Below are 20,686 nucleotides of genomic sequence, written 5' to 3'. Positions count from 1 at the left end.
GTTCCTCTGCTTCCCGAATTCCCTGTTTGGGGCTGTTTTATGGCTGCCATAAAAGCTCGGCCATAAATCCGGGCCTATCCCATAAAAACTGGAATTAGAGCCCAAATGGGATCTGCTCCCTCCACCGGAGCCGGGATTTATCCTCCCCTCATTCCCGGATCTTCACACCCACCTTGGGAGGGAATTCCAGGGGTCAACACACCCGGAGGAGTCTCCCTGTTTATGGGGATTTTTTTACGGATAACGTGGGGGATTTTTATGGATGCCATGGGGAGTGGGTTTATGGATAATGAGGGTTTTTTATGGATAAGGTGGGCACTTTTTTTAAATGGATAACATGGGGATTTTTTAATGGATAACTTGGGTTTTTTAATGGATAATATGGGGATTTTTTTATGGATAACTTTTTTTTTATGGATAACATGGGGTTTTTTTATGGATAACATGGGGATTTTTTAATGGATAACTTGGGTTTTTTAATGGATAATATGGGATTTTTTAATGGATAACTTGGGGTTTTTATGGATAACATGGGGTTTTTTTATGGATAACATGGGGATTTTTTTGTGGATAATGCAGGGGAGTTTTTAATAGATAACACAGAATTTTTAATGGATAACATGGGGATTTTTTATGGATAATGTGGAATGCCATTGTCACAGGGGCCATGGGCTGTCACCGTCACAGGGGTGTCACCATCACAGGGGACAGTGGGCTGTCACGGTCACAGGGGACAGCGGGACATCACTGTCACTGGGGTGTCACTATCACAAGGATGTCACCATTAAAAGGGACAGTGGGGTGTCACTGTCACTGTCCCAGGGGTGTCACTGTCACTGTCCCAGGGGTGTCACTGTCACTGTCACTGTCACTGTCACTGTCACTGTCACTGTCACTGTCCCAAGGGTGTCACTGTCACAGGGGACAGTGGGCTGTCACGGTCACAGGGGACAGCGGGACATCACTGTCACTGGGGTGTCACTGTCAGAGGGGTGTCACTGTCACTGTCCCAGGGGTGTCACTGTCACAGGGGACAGTGGGGTGTCACTGTCACTGTCACTGTCCCAGGGGTGTTACTGTCACTGTCACTGTCACTGTCACTGTCACTGTCACTGTCACTGTCACTGTCACTGTCACTGTCCCAAGGGTGTCCCGGCCCCAGGGGTCCCCTCACCCCCGCCGGGATTTTCCCGCCCTTTCCCGCAGCTCTGCTTGGGGACATTTTTCCCACTGGGACATTCCTGGTGGGCGGCAGAGCCCGCGCTGGCGGTGTCACCGTTCCCATGGCAACGGGAGCCACCCGGTCCCTCCCTCCGGGCTGGGCCACCAGTGGGGACTGGGAAGGAATCCTTCCCTGGATGGAATTCCCAGAGAATCCGTGGCTGCTCCATCCCTGGGAGTGTCCCAGGCCAGGCTGGAAAAACCTGGGGTGGTGGAAATTGTCCCTGCCCATGGGATGGGATCATTGGAAATCCTAAAATTGGGATTTTTGGGATTACACATCACCTCCCTCAGTCCTTTCCTGGAGCTCTGGAGCATCCCAAGTGCTTCCAGCTGCAAATTCCCTTGGGAGGATCCGCCCTGTGCTGGGTTCAGACACTCCAGGGGCTCTCCCAGGAAATTCGGGATGCTCCCCCAGATGTGTCCCTGCACATCCGCTGCCACTCCCACGGAAAACCGGGACACGCGGGGGTGTTTGGAGCTGGAATTTCTGGATAAAGCAGAACAGGGGGCACCGAGAGAGCTGGGAACATCCCGGTGTTTGCCATTCCCCCTTCCCGCTCCCTCCTTTCCGCGGGATCTGTGACTGCTCCTAAACCTCATTCCCGATTCCTTTTGATGCCTGCGGTGTCCCCGTTCTGTAAATCCCAGCGTGGGAATGCCGTGGATTTTATGGAGGGGACACCTTGGGCTGTCACATCAAAGGACAAGGGGAAAAAACAAACTCCGGGAATTCGGGAGCCCTGCGGGGAAACCGATCCCGTCTGGTTTTGGCAACAGAGGCCAGCGGGAAATGTGGAGGGGGCTGGAATTGGGGAGAGACATCCCGAAATTCTGGGAATGTTCTCAGAGGAAGGGAGGGAAAAGGGAAAAGGGGAAAGGGGAAAGGGGAAAGAGGAAAGGGGAAAGGGGAAAGGGGAAAGGGGAAAGGGGAAAGGGGAAAGGGGAAAGGGGAAAGGGGAAAGGGGAAAGGGGAAAGGGGAAAGGGGAAAGGGGAAAGGGGAAAGGGGAAAGGGGAAAGGGGAAAGGGGAAAGGGGAAAGGGGAAAGGGGAAAGGGGAAAGGGGAAAGGGGAAGGGAAGGGAAGGGAAGGGAAGGGAAGGGAAGGGAAGGGAAGGGAAGGGAAGGGAAGGGAAGGGAAGGGAAGGGAAGGGAAGGGAAGGGAAGGGAAGGGAAGGGAAGGGAAGGGAAGGGAAGGGAAGGGAAGGGAAGGGAAGGGAAGGGAAGGGAAGGGAAGGGAAGGGAAGGGAAGGGAAGGGAAGGGAAGGGAAGGGAAGGGAAGGGAAGGGAAGGGAAGGGAAGGGAAGGGAAGGGAAGGGAAGGGAAGGGAAGGGAAGGGAAGGGAAGGGAAGGGAAGGGAAGGGAAGGGAAGGGACATCTCCAGCTAAACCTTATCCCAGAGCCAGCAGAGTGACATTCCATGGAAAACAGCACAGCCAACACTCCCACAGCTCCAAAAACCCCGGAGAAAAACCAGGATTTGGCTAAAAACCCCCGGGAGAAGCAAACGGCCTTTCCTGGGAAGGGGAGGAGAAAGCTGGGAATGTTTTCCAACAACCCCCCCTGCTCCAGCCCGGGGAGGACAATGACAAACGAGGTGAACTCGGGGAGGCTGCGGAGAAAATCTTGGCAGCGGGCGGAAAAGGCGCTGCCAGATTCCGGGGAATTTTAACTGGCATTTAATTAGCGGCACTCAGGTGGTCACAGGAGCGGTGGCAGTGCCGCAGTTCCTGGCATTTGTTAATTAAAGCCGCTCCTGACAGGGATTAACGACTTTTTAATGAATCTGTTGTCTTAATGTCTTATTAAGTTTTGACTTTCTCCCTCCCCCCCTTACCACCGGTTTTCCCGGGAATGGCGGCGTCCAAAGGGGTGGGAGGTGTGAGGGGCAGAGGGGCGGCACGGATCCTTCCAGGCTCCCCAAAAAACTGGGAATGCGTGGGTTGAGGTGTGGGAACAGGGAGAGGAGGGGGCGTGGCCACAGAGCCAAAATTTTGGGAGGTGCTGCTGCTGGAGGAAAACGGGAATCAGGGATGGGGTGGGAGATCCCAGCCCTGCTGATGGGAAAAAAAAACGGGAATCAGGGATGGGGTGGGAGGTCCCAGCGCTGCTCCTGGAGAAAAATGGGAATCAGGGATGGGGTGGGAGGTCCCAGCCCTGCTCCTGGAGCTTTGTCTGGAAGTCTCCAGGGCTTGGAAAATGGCTCTGAAAATGGGGAGCAGGGAATGAGGAGAACAAGGAATTCTGCCAGGCTGGGACCCCAGAAATGGAGGAAAACGGATCCAGAGTTTCCTTCCCTGGAGAACTGGGCCGGGATTCTGCCCATGCCATGGATCCCATGGATCCCATGGATCTCATGAATACCACAGATCCCATGGATCCCATGGATCCCATGGATCCCATGGATCCCATGGATCCCATGGATCCCATGGATCCCATCCCATCCCATCCCATCCCATCCCATCCCATCCCATCCCATCCCATCCCATCCCATCCCATCCCATCCCATCCCATCCCATCCCATCCCATCCCATCCCATCCCATCCCATCCCATCCCATCCCATCCCATCCCATCCCATCCCATCCCATCCCATCCCATCCCATCCCATCCCATCCCATCCCATCCCATCCCATCCCACACGGCTCCCTCAGAATCAGTCACAGAAGAGGTTTTTCCCAAAAATCCGCGTGCAGGATCCAGCAGGATCCTCGTTCCCTCCATTTCCCATCCCTCGTTCCCTGCCGCATTCCCGCATTCCCAGAACTCCTGGAGGGAGCCCGGGGAACGCGAGGCCGGCGCTGCTCCACCCGTCCCCGGCGCTGACATTCCTGGGAGGAGCGGGAGGCAGAATCCGTGGTGAATTCCCCAAAATAGATCCGTCTAAATTTAACATTCCATGTTCTCCTCGGAACGGACCCGGCTCCGGCAATTAACTAATGATGAGGATGATTAAGGATCGCTCCCCGGCTCTGCGTTTGGAGCCTCTCTCCCACTCCTTCCCTGAATAATGATAATAATTCCCTGCTTTTGCAACGCCGGCGGAGCGTTCCCAGGGAAGCTGGAGGTAAAAGGGAAATGAGGGGAATGAGTTAAATGGATCAGGGAGAGGGATAAATCCTCCCTTTGCTTATCCCAAATCCGGGATGGGGTTGGGATCCTGGCTGGGATCATCCTCAGGGGAGAGGGAACAGCTCTGGAATGGGGTGGAAGAATGGGAATGTTGCTGCTGGAACTGGGATTCATCCAGGCTCCATTCCTGGCATTGTCCTGGTGTGGGCTGGGCAGGAAGGATCCCAAAACCTCATCCCATTCCACCTCTCACTATCCCAGATTGCTCCAAGCCCCGTCCAACCCGGCCTTGGACAATTCCAGGGATCCAGGGGCAGCCACAGCTCCTCAGGGAATTCCATCCCAGCCCCTCCCCACCCTCCCAGCTGGGAATTCCATCCCAATATCCCGTCTATCCCTGCCCTCTGGCAGTGGGAAGCCATTCCCTGTGTCCTGGCGCTCCAGCTCCCGGTGAAGATTCCTTTTCCAGCTCCCAGGAATTATCCTGGGGGGCGACCACAGCGGGACCATCCCGGCTCCATCCCGCTCCGCTTCCCGTGGGATTTTCCTGTCCTCTCCCGGTGTTCCCAGCACTGCAGCAGATCCGTGGCCTCCGGAGACTCATTCCCGCTGATCCATGTCCTGTCCGTGCATAACCAGATGCTAATTTATTAATTAAATGCTGTGGTTAATGACAGGGTGAGGATTAACGAGGGCCGATCCTGCCGAGCGTTCCTTGGGAAGAGACAGCTCCAGGCATCCAACGCTTCCCTGGGGTTTTTGGGATGCTCAGGACTCATGGAATGACCTTGGAGGTGCTCCAGGCCGGTCCCAAACCATTCAGGATGGAATTATTCCCATGGAATTATCCGGGCAGGAGCACTGGGAGCTCAGATTTGTTGTGGCAAGGCTGGAACGGAGAAAATTCCTGCCAGAAAATAATTCCATGGATGAATTTTACCTGGAAAACTTCCTCGGGAGCAGCTTTGGGTATTCCTGGCACAGGAGGAGATTTTTGGGATGAACTCCGAGCTGTTTTCCTTCCATCCCTTCCTCTTCCCAGCAGGATGGGTCTGGGATTGCTGGGGACGGGCAGCTCTGGGTTCGTTTTCTGGAAAATTCTCTCCAAAAGTTCCTTTGGATTTGGCTGTTGGCTCCACCACGGGAGCCAAGAAATCCATCAGCAAAATATTAATGGAAAAAAAGCGGAGCTGGAGGAGCTCATGGAGGAGAAATTTGGCTCCTTGGTCGGGATTGGTGACTGAAAACCGGGAAATGTTGGGAATTCAGACCCTGGGCACTGGGAAGTGTCAGGAATTCAAACATTGGGAAATGCTGGGAGCCAGAAATTCCCCCTGAGCCTCCTTTTCTCCAGGCTGAGCCCCATCCCCAGCTCCCTCAGGACCCCCCAGACCCTTCCCAGCTCCCCCGGGATCCTCCAGACCCTTCCCCAGCTCCCTCAGGACCCTCCAGACCCTTCTCCATCTCCATTCCCTTCCCTGAAAATGCTCCAGCCCCAAAATGTCCTCCCTGAACTGAGGGAATAACGGATAATTCCCGTCCCTCAGGATCAACCCCATGGATCAGTTGGAATTAAATAATTGGTGGTTGGAACAAGACCTTTGAGGCCCCTCCCAGCCCAAACCCCGTTGTAATTCCATGGATAATGAGTTATTCCCTAGATAACAAAGTTGAGGCGGCTGCCGTGGTGCGGGAGTTCCTGGGAATCATTCCAGGAGGAGAAATCCAAGGATTGCAGCAGCTCCCTCCTCACTTCATCTAAAATTAACTCCGCTCTCGAGCTGCACTTAAGCAAAACCAGTTGCCATGGCCACGCCGGGGGTTCCTGGATGCAGGAAAGCAGGAATTCTGGGATAATGAAAGGTTCTGGGATAACGAAGGGCTCTGGAATATCCTCGGGAAGTTCATCCACCTGTTAAACCCAGGAGCTGGGAATGGAAATTCCCCCTCTCCTCTTCCCAGAGCTGCGATTTGGGATGGGGTTGGGTGAGCTGGAGGAAAAATGTGGAATGAAAAAAAAGGTGGATGATGGAGGCCTGGAGTGATCCGAGGGATTTTTGGGAATGTGCAAATCCTGAGGTTTGCTGGAAGGTGCTGGAATGGGAGAGGGACGCTGGTATTTATAGCACCTGATTAATCCTTGATTTGTTGCTCCTCAGATTTTGATTGGGAATTAAATCCGCACTCCGGGCCTGCTGGGGGCTCTGGGAAAAGCAGGAAAGGAACCCTGATCCTACAGGAGAGGCAGGAAAAATCCCTGATCCTAAAAGAGAGGCAGGAAAAGAGCCTTGATCCTACAGGAAAGGCAGGAAAAATCCCTGATCCTAAAAGAGAGGCAGGAAAAGATCTCTGATCCTATGGAAAACACAGGAAAAGAGCCCTGATCCTATGGGAAATGCAGGGAAAGAGCCCTGATCCTATGGGAATTGCAGGAAAATAATCCAAATTCTACAAAAAGGCAGAAAATATCCTTGATCCTACGGGAGAGGCATTTCCAGGGTGAAAGTTTGGATTTATTAACCTGATTTCTCTCCTCAGTTAAGTCCTAACCAATCTCTCCCCAAAAAAATGGGAATTTTTTACCAATTTAGGGCAGTGGAACTATGGGAAAATCCCACTTTCCTGCCGACCTGGGATTTCTGATGGGAACAGAACTCATCATGAGGTTTTTTATCAGGAATAAAGACATTGGAATGGTTTCCAATCCCATCCCATCCCTTCCCAATTGGGATTTGGATCTTATTAATTCCAATTTTTGGTACCTGGAAGAAGAGGAAGAGGAAGAGGAAGAGGAAGAGGAAGAGGAAGAGGAAGAGGAAGAGGAAGAGGAAGAGGAAGAGGAAGAGGAAGGAGGAAGGAGGAAGGAGGAAGGAGGAAGGAGGAAGGAGGAAGGAGGAAGGAGGAAGGAGGAAGGAGGAAGGAGGAGGAGGGATGGAAAGAGAGGAAGGCTTTGTCTGCCACTCCCCTCTGGCAGCTGGAATTCCCTGGAATGCAGAGCTCCAGCTGGGAATATCGGGAATATCAGGAATACTGGGAATATTATTTGGAATATCGGGAATATCGGGAATATCGGGAATATCGGGAATCCTCCCTGGCGCTGTTGGTGCCCAGATCCTGCCGAGCACAAACGGAGCAGCCTCAGCTCTATTTTTATCCAGACCTTTCCTCTCCGTGCCTTTTGCATTCCCGGTTTTTCCCCCCTTCCCAATCCCTCCCCCCTCTGCTCCATCTCTTCCATCTCCTCTCCTTCATTTCCCTTCCCTTTGGAGCATCCCGCTAATTAGAGCTGCTAATTAGCGCTGCTAATGAGTTCGTGTTTGTGCATCCAGCAAACGAACGTGCCGGGCTCCCAGGGTTCGTGTGGAAATCCTTGGGAATAGGGGTGGGAAAGGGTGGGAAGGGGTGGGAATGGAAGGGAAAGGGTGGGAATGAGTGGGAAAAGGGATGAGAAAGGGTGAGAATGGATGGGAATGAGTGGGAATATGGGTGGGAAAGGGTGGGAAGGGGTGGGAATGGAAGGGAAAGGGTGGGAACAGGGGTGGGAATGAGTGGGGAGGATTGGGAATGTGTGGGAAAAGGGATGAGAAAGGGTGAGAATGGACGGAAATGAGTGGGAATAGGGGTGGGAAAGGATGGGGAGGGATGGAGTGGAAGGGAAGGGTTGGGAATAGGGGTTGGAAGGAGTGGGAATGGGTGGGGAGGATTGGGAATGAGTGGGAACAAGTGGGAATAGGAATGGGAATAGGAGTGGGAATAGGTGGGAATGGGTGGGAATAGGGGTGGAAAAAGGTGGGAAGGGGTGGGAGTGGCAGGGGAGGAATGGGAATAGCTGGGAATGGGCAGGAAGGAATGGGAATAGGAATGGGAATAGGAATGGGAACAGGAATGGGAACAGGAATGGGAACAGGAGTGGGAATAAGGGTGGGAATGGGTGGGGAGGACTGGGAATATGTGGGGTGGGAGGAGGATTGGGAATGAGTAGGAAGGGTGGGAATGGAAGGGAAGGAGTGAGAATAGCTGGGAAGGGGTGGGAATAGGGGTTGGAAGGATTGGAAAGGGTGGGGAGGATTGGGAATGTGTGGGAACAAGTGGGAATAGGAATGGGAAGGGATGGGCAAAGGTGGGAATAGGGGTTAGAAGGAATGGGGATGGATGGGGAGGACTGGGAATGAGTGGGAATGAGTGGGACTAGGGGTGGGAAAAGGTGGGAAGGGGTGGGAGTGGCAGTGGAGGAGTGGGAATAGCTGGGAAGGGGTGGGAATAGGGGTCGGAATGTGTGGGAATAGGGGTGGGAATAGGAGTGGGAATGGGGGTGGGAATAAGGGTGGGAATGGATGGGGAGGACTGGGAATATGTGGGGTGGGAGGAGGATTGGGAATGAGTGGGAAGGGTGGGAATGGAAGGGGAGGAGTGGGAATAGCTGGGAAGGGGTGGGAATAGGGGTTGGAAGGATTGGAAAGGGTGGGGAGGATTGGGAATGTGTGGGAATAGGTGGGAATAGGGGTGGGAAGGGGTGGGAAGGAGGGAAATGGAAGTGCTGGATGGATCCTCTGGGAATGACCCAAGCAGCCTCAGAGCCCCGACACTTTCTAAATCCCATTCCTTAAAATATTCCAATATTTGGGAGCAACATCCCAAAAAATCCCGGCTCCAAATGGGAGGAGGAGCTCCAATAAAAAGCGAATTTGAGGGAGAAGTGTCCGAGCTGTCCCCAAACGCTCCAGAGGACTCCAAAGCCACTTCCAGGGAAATATTTTAACAAATTCCTTTAATTTCTTCATACTTTATTTTTATTTATTTTTTATTTTTTTTTTTATTTTATTTTATTTTATTTTTAGGGTTTTTTTAGGATGTGGAACAACTCCATCCTGATCCGGAGGTTCCCGGCGTAATTCCAACGGGAACAATTCCTGCTGCTGAGCTTGGGCTTCGTTTGTTGAAGAGAGGGAGGGGAAAAATAAAGATCAAAGGGAATTTTTTACAGGAAAAGCAGCAAAAAAGGGCTGGGGATTGTTGGGGGGGAAAAGCTATTTTGGGATTCAGAGGAATCAGCTCAAAAACTGCCGGAGTTTGGGATGGATCCGTCGGGATTTGGGATGTGGGAATGAGGACGCTGCAGCTCCGGAGCTGCTCCTGAGGCTCTCCTCTGCTTCCCACACTGGAAAAAAAATTCCCTGGAGAATCCATGGAGCTCTTTGTTCCCCCCTCGCCCCTTTTCCCACGTGATTCCCACATCAAAGCATCCAAGGATTCCTTGGAGCTCTGCTGGCTGCGGAGTTGTTCCCATCCGAACAAAAATCGGGGTGGATTTTCCCCACTTTCCTGGAAAATCCGGGATTTTTGCCCCTCTGGAAGGGCAGGAACGACCCCTTGGAATTCCAGGAGTAAAAATCCCATCCTGCCTGGATTTTCCATCCCTGGAGGTGTCCAGGGAATTCCTGGAAGTGGCAATCCAGGCTCTGGGTGACAAGGATTAGACTCTGAACTTGGGAGGATTTTCCAGCCTCAAAAATCCTGGGATTTCTTTCCCTCATCCTTCCTGCTCTGCTTTTTTGCTGATTTTCACGGAAAACTTGGAGCAATTCCTTTTTCCAGGGCTTTTTCCCACCTTTGTGTGCCACCCGAGCCCTCCTGCAGCACCTCAGAGTCGGGAATTTCCCAATTTCGGGACAAATCCCTGATCCCGGGCACAAACAGAGAAGGAAAAGTGAAATATTCCTTAAAAAATGAGGTCAAACCAGTTATTATCGGGATGTTCCAATGGGATGGGAATATTTGGGACAAAAAAATGACTTTGGGAGTGGAAAAAAACTTGGAATTCCCTTCCTGGTGTCCATTTTTCCATGGAAAAAACCTTGGAATTCCCTTCCTGGTGCCCATTTTTCCATGGAAAGACCTTGGAATTCTCTTCATTGTGTCCCTTTTCCATGGAAGAACCTTGGAATTCCCTTCCAGTGTCCCTTTTCCATGGAAAAGACTTTGGAATTCCCTTCCTCATTTCCCTTTTTCATGGAAAAAACCTTGGAATTCCCTTCCTGGTGTCCATTTTTCCATGGAAAAGACCTTGGAATTCCCTTGTGTCTCCTTTTCCATGGAAAAAACCTTGGAATTCCCTTCCTGGTGTCCCTTTTCCATGGAAATTATCCTGGAAATCCCCTCCTCCCTGTGAGGGCTGAATCCCTAAAAACCCCCACGGATATTTATTCCCTGGATATTTGTGGAACAGCGGGAATTCCGGGACAGCATTCCAGGGATTTGAGGGGGGACAACCCCACGGATGTGACAAGGGAAGGTGACATCACCGCCTCCAGAGCCACTTCCAGAGGGGTTTTTTCCACGTTTTCCTTCCTTTTTGGTCTCCCTGCTTTCCCACCCTCATCCATCCTCCCCTGGCAGGCGGCGGGATGAATTCCCGGGATGAATTCCCGTGATAAATTCCCGCTGTTTTGTTGTTTGAGGGATCGGGACAGGCCGGGCTCTTCGGGGAGATTAATTTTTGATTTATGGCCGGCTCCCAGGATTTATTCCCGTCTTTCTCCGGAGGGAAAAGCAGAGCTGGGAGTGTTTTAAATTCCAGGGGCTCTGCTGGAAAGGGGGTTGGGATCAATCGGAATCAGGGCGGCTTTTCCATGGAATTACTCCAAATATCTGCTCGGGAAGGAGGAAAAGGGAAGAAAATCCCAATATTTTAAATTAATTTATCCCAATATTTTAAATGTTAATTTTATTAACTGAGGGATGTTCTGGGATTTCTCCGCTTTCTGACGGGAATAAATGGAATTTTGGAGCTGGATACAACTCCCTGCTGAGGAATGGATGGGATTAACGGGATCTGGGTAAAAACTGGGGGAAATATCCCAAAAAAACCCCACAGGAGAGGGATTCTGGAGCCATTTGGTGCCTTTGGATTCAAATCCCACAAATTCCAAGGAGAGGGCTCAGCATTCCCAAAGGAATTCTCTTGTTTCGGCCAGGGTTGGGATTTTGGGAATGCTGACAGGGATGCGCATTCCAGGGTGGGCGGATCCGTGACCCCACAAAATCCGGGATGTGGGAGAGGGTTTGGAATGGGATGAGGCCCTTTAAGGTCCCTCCCAACCCGAAACATTCCAGGATTCCATGAAAACCTCGACCCCCAGATCCTTCCCAGAGGTCCAAAAGCTCCTTGGAGGATCATGGAATATCCTGAGCTGGAAGGAATCATCCATCCAAACACTCCCCAAATCCCACCAATCCCAAAATCCCACCCTGGGAGCGTTGTCCAAACATTCCTGGAGTTTTGGAAGCCTTGGGAATGTGACAATTCCCTGAGGAGCCTTTTCCAGTGCCCCATGACTCTCTGGGAAGAAGCTTTCCCTAAAATCCAGCCTAAATCCCTTCCTAAAATCCAGTCTGAGCTTTTCCCTAAATTCCAACTTAAACTTTTCCTTAAAATCCAACCTAAGCCTTTCCTTAAGTTCCAAGCTAAACTCTTCCCTAAAATTCAGCCTAAATTTTTCCCTAAAATCCAACTTAAGCCTTTCCCTAAAACCCAACTCAAACTCCAGTGACCCAGCTCCAGCCACTCCCTGCTCCTCAGGATCCTAAATCCTCCGAATTCCAAATTCTCAGAATTCCAAATCCTCTGAATTCCAAATCCTCTGGATTCCAAATCCCCCAAATTCCAAATCCTCCGAATTCCAAATCCTCTGAATTCCAAATCCCCCAAATTCCAAATCCTCCAAATTCCAAATCCTCCGAATTCCAAATCCTCAAGATTCCACCCCCTCCATTTTTTGGGATCCTTCCTCGTTTCCTGATTTTCATTCCCATTCCCACTCCCAACATTTTCCCACAGAATTCCAGGATTAATCCCCACCCAGGTGCTCAGGCAACCCAAACCGCACCTTCCAAAATTCCAGCAATTAATCCCAAATTCCCACCCCGATCCCGAATCCCACAGGGACCCGGGCAGGGATGAACATTCCAGAGGCTCGGAGCTCCGCAGGGATCGATTCCCTCTGCAGGATCAACAAAGCAATTTTGCTGTCTGGGAATATTCCTGCCGGGAATAATAAACAGCCCTGGGAGTCCGGTCTCTGGAACACCTCGTGGGCTTGGGATTTGGGAATTCTGGGGGGTTGGGAAAGGCAGGGAAAGGGGGAGGAAGGGTTGGGGAAGGAGGGAGGGAATTCCAGGGAATTCATCCGTTAAGGGATCCTCAGGAGACGAAGGAGGGGGGAAAGGGAAGGGATTTAGGGATGGGAAGGGGCAGGAATTTGGGGATGGAAGTAGGAAAAGGCCAGGAATTCTGGAATGGGAAAAGGCCAGGAATTCAGGGATGGGAATGGGCAGGAATTCTGGGATGGGAAAAGGGCAGGAATTAGGGGATGGGAATGGGCAGGAATTCTGGGATGTGGAAGTGTCCCTGAGGTGGGAAAAGGGCAGGAATTCTGGGATAAGAACAGGCAGGAATTTGGGGATGGGAAGGTGTCCGTGAAGTGGGAAAAGAGCAGGAATTCAAGGATATGGAATTATCCCTGAAGTGGGAAAAAAGGCAGGAATTTGGGGGTCCCAGCAGTGGGAAAAAGGCAGGAATTTGGGGATGCCACAGGGCAGGAATTCGGGAGGATGTGACAGGGCAGGAATTCAGGAATGTGAACAAGGGGGACAAGGGCAGGAATTCGGGAATGTGAATGGGACAAGGGCAGGAATTCGGGGCGTGAACCTTGTGGGGTTTGGGGACAGCCACGCCGGGCTTTGGGGACAATTGTCTTTCCCATTTCATCCCTTCCCTCTTTCCCTTCCCAGATTTCCTCCGGGATTTTCCCCCCAGGATCCACGGCCAAGTTTACCCAAGGACTGTGGGAAACCAGTGGAACCCAGTGATCCCATTCCAACCTTTTTTCCCATGGATTGGGAAGCCCTGGCCATGCTGGGCTTTTCCAGGCCCATCCAAGCGCCAGGAAATTCCCGAGGGTTGGATTCGTCCTAAGGGCAGGAATGTTCTCGGCCCTGTCCTTCCTTCCGCACCATTTCCCACCTGGATTTTTGCTCCAGTGATTCCAAGATGTTCCAGCGGCTCCTTCTCCCCGCCCGGGAATGCGCTGGCAGCAGAAATTGGGGATGTGCTGCGATCTAGTGGCGGAGGAGGATCCTGGAATTCGCTCCAGGCTGGATTCAGCCTTCCCAAGGCAGGATTTTCCAGGCTGTTTTCCCGGGAAGAGCCTGATCCCTGCAGGATCCGAGAGATCCTGGGCTGCCAATTCCTCCATCAAATCCTGCTCCGCTCCCGGAGCCTGCCCGGGCACATCCCAGGAAAGAAAATCCAAGCGGGAATCCTGCCTGGAATGCTCCACGGGATCAGCACGGAGCTCTGGATCATCCCTCTGCCCGAGGGGGGGAATATCCTTAATTAGAGGCTGATTTTTAATTAACAATCAAGCTCAGCTTTGTTGCTTTTCCCTCTTTTCCTGCATTCCCTGCTGGAATTCTTTTCCTTTTTCCTGTGGTGATTTTCCGTCCCCCAAATCCGGCCCCATCCCAGCCTCTGGGAATTCCTGGGAATTTCGGCCTTTTCCAGGATGCCGGGGATGGAATCCAGGAGCTGTGGCCTCCGGCTGTGCAGAATTCCCGGATTCCTGAGGCTGGAAAAATCCCTCCAGGATCATCAACCTGCGCCCGATCCCCACCCCGAGTGCTGCATCCAAGAATTCCTTGGACACCTCCAGGAATTCCAAAGTGCCTTCCAAAGCCTGGATGCCTTTTCCAGAAGGAAATTTCCAGAAATTCCCGCTGTCCCTGCGGGATGAAGGGAACATTTTTGGGATACCCCACTCCACAGAATCACGGAAAATGTCCCCAAATTTAACTCCAGGATTTTTTTTTTGTCCTTTGTTGTGGATCCTTGAGGATGATTTGATTTTTTTCCTGTTTTCACCCATTACTTTTTCCTGGTTTTTCCTATGGCCTTTTCCCAGTTTTCCCCGTGACTTTTTCCTAATTTTCCCCTGATTTTCCCGGTTTTCCCCATGGCTTTTTCCTGGTTTTCCCTGTGACTTTTTCCTGGTTTTCCCCAAGGCTTTTTCCCAGTTTTCCCCATGGCTTTTTCCTGGTTTTCCTCATGAGTTTTTTCTGGTTTTCCCGTGACTTTTTCCTAATTTTCCCATGATTTTCCCGGTTTTCCCATGGCTTTTCCTGGTTTTCCTCAGCTCCCAGCAGCTGGGGAAGAGGGCCTGGAATTCTGTTCCATCCCGGAACATTCCTGATTGATTTCTCTCCCTCCTTTCCCAGCTGCTGCTCCTGGATCTGTTATTCCATAGAAAAATTGGAATTTCCAACCCTGGCGTTTCCCACTTCCCTCAGGAAGTTTTTTCCCCTCTGGCCATCCAGGAATTCCCACCACGGGAATTATTCCCTGTTTTCCATGGGATGGCAACGCCTGGACACGGATTTTTTTGGGATAAACAGGGAATGGAGTCACCAATTTTTCCAAATGGCGATTTTCCCATCCCGTTCCCAAACGTGGGAATGTCTGGGAATGGCTGGGAATTCCAGAGCTCCGGGATTTGGGAAGGAAAAATCCCCGGCGCGGGGACAGGAGGGGACAGCAGGTGGCACTCCCCGACCGCGGACAGCCCCAAACCGCGGCTTTTTTGGGATTTTTGGGAATATCGAGTGGGATTTTCCATCCTTTAGTGCTGCCGGGGCTCTGGGATTGGGAATTCCCACAGCTCCGGAGTTGGATTCTCCTGAAAGGAGCGATCCCTTCTCCTTTAATTTCAATAATTAAGGGAATCCACTTGGGAATTCGGGATGCTTTTCTTGTTGGTATTGGAATAACAAACTCGGGACGGGTTTATTTCAATGCCAATCCAGGTTTTAATTCCCGGATTAACCGGGAATAGGCAGTGAACGAGGCCAAACCCCTCTTCCCGTGCTCCTGTGGATTTCCTGGAAAAGCTCCGTGTCCCAGGAATTCCTGGCCGGGATGATCCTGGGGCAGGAGAAGCTGCTGCTCCCTAAAAATGGAGATTCTGGAATGTGCATCCATAAAAACCATATTTATGGGATGTGCATCCATGAAAACCAAAATCCTGGGATGTGCATCCATGAAAAGTGAATTCCTGGGATGAGCATCCATAAAAAATGAGAATCTGGGATGTGTGTCCAAAAAAAAGAGTTCCTGGGATGTGCATCCATAAAAACCAAATTCCTGGGATGAGCATCCACAAAAAATGAGATTCTGGGGTATGTATCCATAAAAACTGAATTTCTGGGATGTGCATCCATAAAATCTGAGTTCCTGGGATGAGCATCCATAAAAAATGAGATTCTGGGATATGCATCCATATAAACTAAGTTTCTGGGATGTGTGTCCAAAAAAAGAAAGAGTTCCTGGGATGTGCATCCATAAAAATCGAGATTCTGGGATGTGCATCCTTAAAATAAAGTTTATGGGATGTGCATCCATAAAAACCAAATTTCTGGGATGTGTCTTCACGAAAACCGAATTTCTCAGATGAGCATCCATAAAAAATAAGATTCTGGGATGTGCATCCATAAAAACCCGAATTTCTGGGATGCGCCTCCATGAAACTTTAATTCCTGGGATGTGCATCCATAAAATCCGAGTTCCTGGGATGCGCATCCATCCCCAGCTTGTCCCCAAAGCCTCCCCACAAATCCGTCATTCCAAAGGCTTTCCAGGCCCGTCAGTGTTTTCCCGAAGAGATTGGAGGAGCTCATTTTCCCTCTTTTCCATCCCGGGATAATTGGATTGCTGGGAATCTCCAGGGAGAAGCCGAGGAAAGGGGCCTGGGGTAAGGATGAAGATCCAGGGTGGATCTGGGAAGGGATTCCCGGCCCAAATTCCGGCTGATCCCAACGTTTCCATGTCCCAAACAGATCCTGGAATTTCCAGGTGCATTTTCCATCCCGTTTATGTGATTATTTTTGGAATTTCCAACTTTTTAAATGGGAATTTTGGTCATTTTCACACCAGATTTGGTCGTTCCCATAGGACCAGGAGACACATCCTGATTTTCTTTCCTCCATGAGGAAATTCCAAGCTTTTCCTCCTGCTCTCCCACTCTTCCGGAGGTATCTGCATGGAAAAATTAGGGAATTTTGGCTCCTAGCCCAAACAACTCAGCCCTGTGTGGTGTAAATCAGATTTTGGGAGGGGCGGGAGGGCTGTGACCTCTTCCAGATGGGATTTTCCATGGAAAATTCCCCCCCAAAAAAAGGGACATTTCTGTTCCTTCCCAGCCATGTGGCCAGGAATGGGTGAAAAGGGAAAAACCTCTTGCAGGAAAAAGGGAAAAAAAAGGGGAAGAGCGGGAAAAAGGGGGAAAAAAGGGGGAAAAAAGGGGGGGGGAAAAGGGGGAAAAAAGGGGAAAAAAGGGGGAAAAAGGGGGGAAAAAAAGGGGGAAAAAAGGGGGAAAAAAGGGGGAAAAAAGGGGGAAAAAGGGGGAAAAAGGGGGAAAAAAGGGGGAAAAAAGGGGGAAAAAAGGGGGAAAAAAGGGGGAAAAAGGGGGGAAAAAAGGGGGAAAAAAGGGGGAAAAAGGGGGGAAAAAGGGGGAAAAAGGGGAAAAAAAGGGGGAAAAAGGGGGAAAAAGGGGAAAAAAAGGGGGAAAAAGGGGGGAAAAAAGGGGGAAAAAGGGGGAAAAAAGGGGGAAAAAAGGGGGAAAAAAGGGGGAAAAAAAGGGGGAAAAAAGGAAAAAAAGGAAAAAAATGGGGGAAAAGTCACTGAGCATCACCAGAAGAGCAGCGTGCCCTTGGATCCCTCCGGAATTCTCCGGGCTCAGCATCTTGGAGGAGCAGTCAGCACTGCTGAAATTCCCTTCTCCCACCCCAAATCCGGTGGAAAAGGCAGAGCCCGGTGAAATCCGATGTTCCCAAAGCTGCAGCATCAGGGAGAAGATCCCTGACTTCGGTGACATCCGTGGAAAACGTCCCCAGATTTAACTCCGGGATTGGTTTTTGTCCTTTGTCGTTGATCCTTGAGGATGATTTGGTTTTTTCCCGTTTTCCCCATGGCTTTTTCCCAGTTTTTCCCATGGCTTTTCCCCAGTTTTCCCAAGGATTTTTTCCTGCTTTCCCATGATTTTTCCTTCTTTCTCCCATGATTTTTCCTGCTTTTCCCCATGGCTTTTTCCTGCTTTTCCCCATGGCTTTTTCCTGCTTTTCCCCATGGCTTTTTCCCGGTTTTCCCCAGGTGCCAGCAGAGCCAGCAGTGCCAGCGGTGCCACCAGTGCCACCATTATCACCAGTGGGACCAGTGCCAGCAGCTGCTGTCGCCCCCCGGCCGAGCTGTGCCACTCTCGGTCCCCTCCGCATCCTCGGCGTGACCCAAACTCCTCCTCCCTTTCCCCAAAATTCGCTTTTCTGTCCCCGGATTGCGCGAGAGGCTTTGGGAGGGGGGGTCAGCTCCGCACCCTCTGCGTGACCCAAACTCGTCCCCTCCTCGCCCCAAAATTGCTCAAAATTCGCTTTTCTGTCCCCGGATTGCGCCTTCAGCCCCGGAGGGCTCAGCGCCTGCGGCTGCTCATTAAGGGCGCCGCTAATGAGCTCCTCCCCCTGCTCGGCGCCCTCCCCCCCAGCCCGTGCCTTCTTCCCTCCCTTCCCTGCCTCCTCCTCCTCCTCCTGCCGCTGCTGCCGGGCTGCGCTCGCTCTCCGCCAGCTCGGGAGCGCGCAGTGCGGCGTGGCCGCGCCCGGGAGCGCGCAGTGCGGCGCACCGAGCCCGCACCGAGCTCGCACCGAGCCCCGGCCGCGGCGCCTCGGCCCCACCGGGTAAGGACAGCCCGGGATGGGGCGCTCCGGGATGCGCGGAGCTCTCGGGGGATGCTCACGGGGAGGGGAGGGGGGGGATCCGCGCATCCTCAGCGCGGATTTGGGGCGCTGAACCTGCTCGGTGACCCCCCAAATCTGCCGGGTTTGGCCATCAGGACCCCGCGATGGGGGGAGCTGGGGCATGTGATGGGATTTTGGCTCTTACGTCACGGCCCGGTGTCCCTGCGTGTGACAAAACCCCGCGGTGGCAGTGCGGGGGCACGGCGAGCGCAGCCCGGGCGGGGACCTTGGGGTGACAGCGCAACTTTGGGGGGCGCCCGGAGCTCTCGGGGAGCGGCGATCGTTCCGAGGGGGGCGCGCCTCGCCCCTTCCCCCGCCGCCTTCCCTCCGGAAGAACATCCTGGGCCGGAAAAATCCATCGGGAAAAAAAAAAACCCACCCGCACCTGGCTCGGGATGCGGCGCCGGGAAGCGGCGGGGCCCGGAGGGCAGCGGTGAGTGGCGGGCGCGGGGGCCGCATCCTCCCCGGGATCGATTTCCCTTCGGGATCGGGGGGCGAAGTGCTGAATCATCGGGATCCCGGCCCCACCGGCGCTCCCGCTGATTCCAGAAGCTCGGGAATGGGGCTGGGGAGGCCAGGAGGCCGTGGGAGCGCTGGGGCCTGGGAGAGAGGGGATGGAGCGGGGATGGAGCGGGGATGGAGCGGGGATGGAGCAGGGATGGAGCAGGGATGATGGAGCGGGGATGGAGCAGGGATGGAGCAGGGATGGAGCAGGGAAGGAGCAGGGATGGAGCAGGGATGGAGCAGGGAAGGAGCAGGGATGGAGCAGGGATGGAGCAGGGAAGGAGCAGGGATGGAGCAGGGATGGAGCGGGGATGGAGCAGGGATGGAGCGGGGATGGAGCAGGGATGGAGCAGGGAAGGAGCAGGGATGGAGCAGGGATGGAGCGGGGATGGAGCGGGGATGGAGCGGGATCCTCCCTTTTCCATGGCCTCGGATGCTCCTTGGAGGACAGGCAGCAGGGAAGACGCTCATTCCATCCCGGGGAGGCATCTGGGAACGGCACCGGGAGGAGTTTTGGATGGGAAAAAAGGAGATTTGGGCCAGAAAATCCCATCCCCGCTAAAGCCGGGAACGGGCGGCGCATCTTGGCTTGGATGGGTTTTGCTTTTCCCTCTGGAATGCCGCCTGTGGGTCCCTCCCTCAAGGTCAGGTCCTTGGGATGGCTCAGGAGCACTCCCCAAAGTCACCCCGGGGTGTTCCCGGCTGGGTCCCGGCGGAGGGGCAGCGCCGAGGGCTGAGGGGATGCGGGAATTGCGGGAAAAGCTGGAATTCTGACGTGCCCAGCAGAGGCCCGGCTGCTTTAAGATGGATCCTGTGGCGCTGTGATGTTTCCGGGGTGCTCCTGGCAGCTGCCGAGGACAAAAGCTGGAATCCTGTGACTTTTCCAGGGATGCTGACTCCTTTCTTTCCTGGAAAACCTCCCCCTCCCTGGCAGCCGCCGAGGGGCTGCTTTGTTCCAAGAAAACTTTCCTTTATCTTCTGCAAGAAAACTCAAATTTAACATTTTTCTGTTTGATTTCTATTTTTAATTTTGGCGTTTCCCAGTTCTGGGCCGGGCCTTTGCTGCTTTTCCCGTTGTTTTTTTTTTTTCCCCTGTGTGGTTGTAACGTGAATCCAACATAAATAATGCATGGAAAAGCGCTCAGCTGACTGGGAGAAGTTGCTCGGTTGGAAAAGCGACTTTGTTTGCAGGAGTTGGGACTTGGGCCTGGCTTTGTGTTAGTTCTGGGCTTAGCAAAGCTCCATCCTCATCCTCATCCTCATCCCGAGGGATTTGGTTTAAACCCAACCCAATCCAATCATCCCTTCTCCCAGCTGGTGATTAAATGGGGAACATCCCAAATTTTCCGAATTAATTGATAAGGATTTCATTTCCTCTCATTCTCTCCGGGGATTCTGGGGGGGATAAAATCCCCCAAAATCCGCTGGAAAAACTCCAGCACAAAAGGTCCCAAAAATGGAGAAAATATTGAATAATAATGGGGAAAATGAGGAATTTTTTCCCTGTTTTTGCTCCTGGCGGATGGTTGGGATGCTCTGAGTAGGATACTCGTGGGATACTCCTGGGTGTAGAGGGGTTGTAAAATCTCAGGATGAGCAGGGAAGGAGTTGGGATCTGGTGTGAGCCACAAAGTGAGTCCGGATCCGCCTGGGAACTGGAATGGGAACGGGAATGGGAATGAGAATGGGAATGGGAACGGGAATGGGAATGGGAATGGGAACGGGAATGGGAATGGGAATGGGAACGGGACCGGGAATGGGAACGGGAATGGGAATGGGAACGGGAACGGGAACAGGAATGAGAATGGGAAGCTGGGAATGTCATCCCAAGAAACTCTTGGTGATTCCCAAAGTTGTAAGGAAAGGGATGGACACAGGCAGGAGGAAAAGGGATCTTTGTTGGTGCTTCCTTTGTTGGAAAAAGGGGGGAATAAATGGATTTAAGGAAGTTTCACTTCCCACTGGAGCCATCCTTAATCCCAGTGCTCCATCCCTGGTGGGGTGACCTTGGGAAAAAGGATTATCCATAGGGATCCATAGGGATTATCCATAGGGATCG

At 52.4% G+C, this 20,686-nt stretch overlaps 1 protein-coding gene across 2 annotated transcripts in view; it reads left to right on the top strand.

Annotated features, from left to right (window-relative positions):
* Positions 1–17,916: 17,916 nt before the first annotated feature.
* NFASC (neurofascin) overlaps positions 17,917–20,686 on the top strand; it is an 86,868-nt gene continuing 84,098 nt past the window's right edge. The window contains exon 1 of one of the 2 annotated variants that reach the window (XM_063418284.1): positions 17,917–18,063. The gene's annotated coding sequence lies outside the window, so the exon portion shown is untranslated. Of the gene's footprint in view, positions 18,064–18,313; positions 18,557–20,686 lie in introns of those variants that run through there. The other variant, XM_063418285.1, reaches the window with a different exon arrangement.

The sequence above is a fragment of the Prinia subflava genome, chromosome 23 (assembly GCF_021018805.1).
Source record: "Prinia subflava isolate CZ2003 ecotype Zambia chromosome 23, Cam_Psub_1.2, whole genome shotgun sequence".
Lineage (NCBI taxonomy): Eukaryota > Metazoa > Chordata > Aves > Passeriformes > Cisticolidae > Prinia > Prinia subflava.
This window is presented reverse-complemented; position numbering and strand designations above follow the sequence as displayed.